The sequence below is a fragment of the Rhopilema esculentum genome, chromosome 15, assembly GCF_057945365.1.
Source record: "Rhopilema esculentum isolate cy_ngs chromosome 15, ASM5794536v1, whole genome shotgun sequence".
Lineage (NCBI taxonomy): Eukaryota > Metazoa > Cnidaria > Scyphozoa > Rhizostomeae > Rhizostomatidae > Rhopilema > Rhopilema esculentum.
The window spans coordinates 1,918,780-1,925,219 of record NC_142829.1 but is presented as its reverse complement, the minus strand read 5'-3'; positions in this window follow the sequence as shown (position 1 = coordinate 1,925,219).

The window sequence follows — 6,440 nt, the reverse complement described above, 5'->3', positions numbered from 1 at the left end:
GCAGGGGGGTTGACAAAGGGTAGAGAGTTTCGCATTACGAAACGCATTCTCGACAGACGATTGATATCGAAAAAGGGTTTGACGAAAACGCTGGGAGAACCCTGAAGCACAGATTCTCGACAATTGCCGATACTCAAAGGGAAAGGGGGATTGTTTTGGGAATTTGAAAATTTCCGTTATTTACAAAGCCCTTTTTAAAGGGTTAGAATGCGAACAGAAAACCTTTTTCAATTTTGTGCAAACCACCTATATAAGCACTTCATGGGTTCATGCAATTCTATAATATTTTTTATTATCCAAGTAGCCTTTATAGAAAAAATTTTAAAAGCCATTGGTTTATATTAACAAAGACACTACACTATTTCGTACAAGAACACGCTTTGTGTGAACACCGTGGCTCGGATCTGCCAAAAAGTTAGAAAAAACTAAGAGCATACGTAGCCTCAAGAACTTTTCTCTCGTGTTTACAAAACAGAGCAGGTTTTATAAGCTAATCAAATATATGCTACTAAAACTATCATGCAAAACTGTTCTTTAGTGGTCTTATGTGTAATTTAGAGCAATGTTAAAAACACCTGACTCTCAAGCTATCACTGAATATGTCGTGAATTCAAATTCTGTATATTCTCTTTTTATAAGAACCAGTAAATTCAAGCTCAGACTGGATGTTTTCGATTTTTATCGAAAATTTTAGACTTGATTGTTCTTAAATTGTTCTTAAATTAATAAGGCGTAAGTAGTGTAGTTGCTAACTCTTTCGCTCTAGGTAGATTTTCAGGCCTCGTTTGCAAACAAAATGAGTGAGATTTCAGATTTGTCGATTAATTTGAAAATTAATCAAAAATCATCTATACATGGCTAAAAATTCTCTTCTTTTGAGATTAAACATTATTCAAAATTACATTTTGCAGCAGCTTAGCCACAGTTTGTTTTTAATTTGCTCTTGGCTTTTGACCAATTTTGACGCATATGTTCTTTCTTACACAGTAGGATATAAAATGACCTCAAGCTTACATTTTATGACACACTTCAGTACAAAGTAAGCATTCTGCCCTGCATAAATGCAGGAATCTATTTGGCATTTCTACACCAAACGTTTTTTTCGCAATAACCTTTTTTACCCCCAGCCTGAGCATACGGGATCAAGGTGAAATCATCAATTTTCGCAATGGAACGTGAATGTTCCTTTTGAAACTAGATATTAAGTCAAGAAGACTTAAAATGTCTCAATTTAGTTGCCACATTTCTATACAAATGCTTTGAAACAAGATTGAAAGAACAGTAGAACAATACTGATTCCCAAGATGTTCAAACCCCGGATTCTAATTATTAGTTGATTATATAGATTTTTCGCTGTAAAATAGCTTTTTGATATTGCGTATATTTAATTTTTTCGTGCTTTCGTGATTAAAAAATTGTACTATTCAAAATTGAGTTGATATTAACGTTTGACAAGTTGTTGTAGAGGTAATTCTATTAACTTTTATTGTTATTTTTATGTTGTAATTAGGTTAGAGGCCATCTTGGCCTAGATACCTTTTTAATAAAACAAGAAAAAAAGAAAAAGAAACTAGTGATAGTCTTAGCATAACCTTGTGACGACCAAGCCTGAAACCCAATTCAAAAATATTAAACTAAACCTAAAATGAAATATACCCAAAGTTGGTTGTTAAGTTTTCAAATAGGCCACATGTTTCTGTTTTGACAAAGCTACGAAGCCGCTTTAGAACTTGTATCAGCAATAAAACTTTTGTGGATTTTTTAGCATTTTCTTGCCTTTTTCGTCTGACACTCCTCAGAGCATAAAACGTCAGAATAGGTTCCGAAAAAACACGACGGAAAAATATATACCCAGTTCACAAGACCGTTGACCAATCAGTGCCGCGAGCCATTCGTGTTTTTTCGGAACCTATTCTGACGTTTTATGCTCTGAGGAGTGTCAGACGAAAAAACTTTAAGTATGTTGTAAAATGTTTGCTTTTTTTCAAAGCCATTTTCAAATTCTGTACCGCAAAAAAATTGTTCACATTTTCTTGCCATATGCTTATTTTAAATGGCCCTGAATATATTGTTCAACCTACCTGTTGTGGCATGGGCGTAACTTCCCTCAAAATAGTCGGCCATATTTTGTGGACTATTTTGGCTTAAGATTGCATTTCTACTTATTTGTTTTCTTCTATTTGCGATTCTTGTCCATTTTCATAGAAAGCAATAATCCATAGAGAATCGTTTTAAAGGTAAAAGATAATATTTAACAATTCATCACAATATATCTAATTTCAAGGTCTTATCTTCAAATTTTTTGCTTAATAGTTTCATATTTAATTACATTATATCATTGCTTTAAACAAGATATTCTCTTCATTTAGAATCTTGAAAAATATTTAGAAAGGAATAAACTTTGTTGGACTTTTTTAATTTTTTGGAATAGCACAAAAAGAGGCGAAAATTTCTGCTCACTCTAAGATTATTTTTATCTAACGCTGCCTCAATTCTGGCTCTTTGTCAATGTAGACACGTAGCCAAATTATTGTTGTTAAGCATGATAAGGTCGTGAAAAATTGTGAAAAAAGTCGTGAAAAGAAGTCCAGCTCTCCTTCACGTTGTAAGCCTTCCTTCCGTATTTCGAGTAGGGGGGAAAGGGATGACATGTTTCGTATGATTTAAAAGGAAATAGCGTTTAAAAGAAAAGCGATAGATTGTACGGCAAAAAAAATTAGCTCATCTATTGGCTCTTTTCTGACTTATCTGACCAATCAGCTCTCGCCAAAATCTCACATGGTTGAAGAGTCTAACAATAACAAAGTCACGTGTGGACACAAAACCCAAATAAATGTTTACCCGTCTACTTCTCATCTTTTTCGGACTATTCATCTACTTCCGGTGCTAGAGAGCATTGATTGGCGAAAGGACGCCAATCATGTGATCATTTTTTCCTATTAGCTACATAGTGTCTGTTTGATTTCAGTAAACGAATGTGCAGCCATTCTTTTTAACGATGCCTGCTTCAATGCTTGCTCTCAGTTCCTCTTAATCCCCTTGAGCCATGCTGGTCAATGCCTTGAGGTTTGCCACTTCCATCATATCAACTTCGTTACCTTCTGCTTCGTGCTCTTCCTCTTTTTGTTCTTCTTCTAATTCATCTTCTACTTCTTGCTCTTTTTTCTTTTCTTCTTATCTTCTTCTCCTTTGTCTTTCCTCCTTCGTCTTCTTCTACCTTTTTTCTTTCTTATTCGCTGCTTATTTTCTGACATTCTGTTCTTCTCGTAGTTGTTTTTGCTCTTAATGCTCTTCTTCTTGCTCTTCTTGCTCTTTTTCTTGCTCTTCTTCTTCCTCTTCTTCCTCTTCTTCCTCTTTTGGACCATTCTTCTCATTCCCTTTTCTTTTCACCCAACTCCCCACATTTGTATATCTTTCTCTGCAAAGTCGTTTTTCTCCCTTTCCCATTTCCTTCCTGTTCTCTTTCTTATTACACATAAAATTTTTTTTAGTTCTTTCTTGTCATACATTTCTCCCTCAAATCAATTTTCTCCTCGTTTTCCCTCAAGGATCCGTGCTGGGGCCTTTTCTGGAGGCATGATGTGTATTTGTATATAAAAGAAATCTACATGCACTTTGAAAGCAAATATTTCCATTTATTTGCTGGATTAATGGTGGTGGTACAAAACAACGAATAATATAGATAAATCTCTTTCTTGAAGATGAAACTGCGAGAATAATACTATGTTCTTTGTAAAGTAAAGCATTTATCGTTGTTATCGTTGGTTTTCATGATGTTTTTATATTATGTGTTCTATTTTACTGTATTACTGACAATAATCCATTAACATATGTAAATGGCTTTGAAAAAACCAAACATGTCATAACATACATTCTTGAAGCTTTTTGTCTGGCACTTTTCAGAGTATAAAACGTCAGAATAAGGGTCCGAAAAGATACGAGGGAAAATAAATACCCAGTTGTGGATCGAAAAAGGCCAATCAAAAATACGCAACGTTTTACATTCTGAGAACTGTCAGTTGAAAAAGCCTGAATAATATTTGGGAACTGTTTGCTTTTTGGGAACTGTTTACATACGTTACATACATGGATTATGGCCAGCATAAACTATGATGTTTTTCGCGGTACAGTTAAAGCATTACGGCCGACAACCAAAATATTTTTATAAACATATAGAAATGACTGTATTAAAAATAACGTCAGAAGTAACGTACAATCATGTGTAAACCAACACAGTCATGGCAGAGAGGGTTAAGAAGCAACATGTGCTCATTCTGAAACTCAATACATCTGCACATTGTAATTTATACACTATGAATATTTGTTTCTCGATCTGCAAACGTTTTGATTTGGGGACCCACTAGGATATTGGGGGACTCAGACCCCCTGTTCCCTTAATGCATCCCTGATCTACATTAGTATTTTGTTAACAAGCGACACGTGACATGCGCCTGAAACCATTCATTGGGGCTCGCTTATATGGTTTGCAACAAAGTTGAAAGTGCCCTAGAAAGCATTTTTGGTCCGTACATTGACTATAACCTGACTTGCATATCTATAAACAGTACGTAATAAAATGAAAACTTCTTTGATAGAGCTCATATATTTGTCTCGTCGAATTTAAGGCTAAAATGAATGTTCCTTTGGGAGCAGTTAACAAAATTTGAGTATATGAATATTTCCTGCCCGACTTTATTTGTTGTTAAGGTAAAAATAAAATGGTTAGAAACGCGGATAAGTCGGAATTTTCCTCGAAGTTCAATGTAATTCTTTTAACTTGATAAAGTGTGATAGTGTAATGAGAAGAAGTATTTGCTAGCACTCACTATGAAACAGTAAGTTTGCTTTATTAGCTTTGGTGTTAGGGTGGTTAGATTGGCAAGGTAATTACGTTATACAGTTATATCCATGGCAGAAATAGAGATTATCGGCTGTAAATTGGAAATCACTAGGCCTAACTGAAAAGAAAAACAAAAGGCAGGATGTCAGTTGTCCTGAGTTTTAGTTCAAAATACAGCCAAAGCTAATTTAGGTGTAATTAGCTTTTGCGAAAATAGATTTTGACCCAGTTGATACTGTCCGTCAAGAGAATGTATGAGATCAACATCAGTGTTGCTTTGAGTAAATGTTGTTTATGTTCCAAGTGTCTATGTCCAGAGTGTTTATAGCAGTGTCCGGAGCTATTTCAAAAACCATGCCGAGTCTCTATTATAGTTAGAACCTGGATTATATTTGTACCCTGAAACCTAATGGTCTATATATGTGTTAATCATAGTAGGGTTGGAAATTTGAAAAACTTCTGATCTTAATACGGGCCTTTGCTGTTAAAGATTAAAATGAAGCACGGGGCATTTTGGAAAACAGACATGCAAAAGAAAGTGCTGTGAATGGAACGGTCACTTCAACAGGAGCAATGAATTAACCGGAATTTTTTTAAAGAAGCCGGGTGGCCACTGTAAGATAAGAACTTTCTTGTCAGAAAAAGTTTCTACACTTCTTTGCTTACGTCACAAAATGACAACTCAGGGATTTAACTATCCCTCCAATTTATCAACGTTTTTGCTAAATTCTGATAAATGTTGTTACCTTTAATCGAAGTGTTTATGCGCTTAACCCTAGTTACATTTTCACAGAAAAAAATGAAATATTGACTTTATGCACAACTGTAGTTTTAGAAGGCTTTGAAAAACTGTGAAGATTTTATGTTTAAGTATCTTTCTTTAATCGAAAGTTCAGGTAGTTTCGTTTGAACTTCCCATTCATATCCTTCTTGAATTTTTGCTTTTGCCATCGGGAGCAGGTCCTTTCACATCTATTTCGAAAATTTGCGAAAATGTTTCAGGAACGTGGCTGGAACAGTCCTGCTGCCTTGAAGTAAAACCATGCTTTGTTGGGATTTAAATTTTTCAAATGAGTGCAAGCAAGCAATCTTAAAAAAATTATTAGCATCAGAAAACCCTTTTATGGGTGGTCATTCCTGTTTACCCTTCACTTTTTCGCAATTTTGTTCACATTTTGTTTGTAGCTATAACAACGCGAAGCTTATATCTCAATGGCAATAAGATAGGAGGTGCATTTTACCAAAGCTTGACAAGGAAGCGGCTTAAAGATAATTTTGTAGGATTTTACAGTAAGTTTAAGGTGAATGCGAGTGTCGGATTCAGTCGGCGTACAAAGGAAAAGTGCGTGTTAGAACGCAACAGAATGATAAAGTTTTAGACAAACAGTATGACAAAGAAAAGACCAGCTCCTTTCTTTACTTCTTTAAACCTTGCAAGTGCTTCCACGTGACACCCTTTTCCTTTGTGGTTGACAGAAGGCAAATCATTGGTTAAATTAGGACTAGTACCCATAAGCTGCAGTTTTGCAGACCAACGCTCCAACCACTTGGCCTATTCGTTATTGTTTCAACTGCACTTGCTTTTGCACAATTTACAATT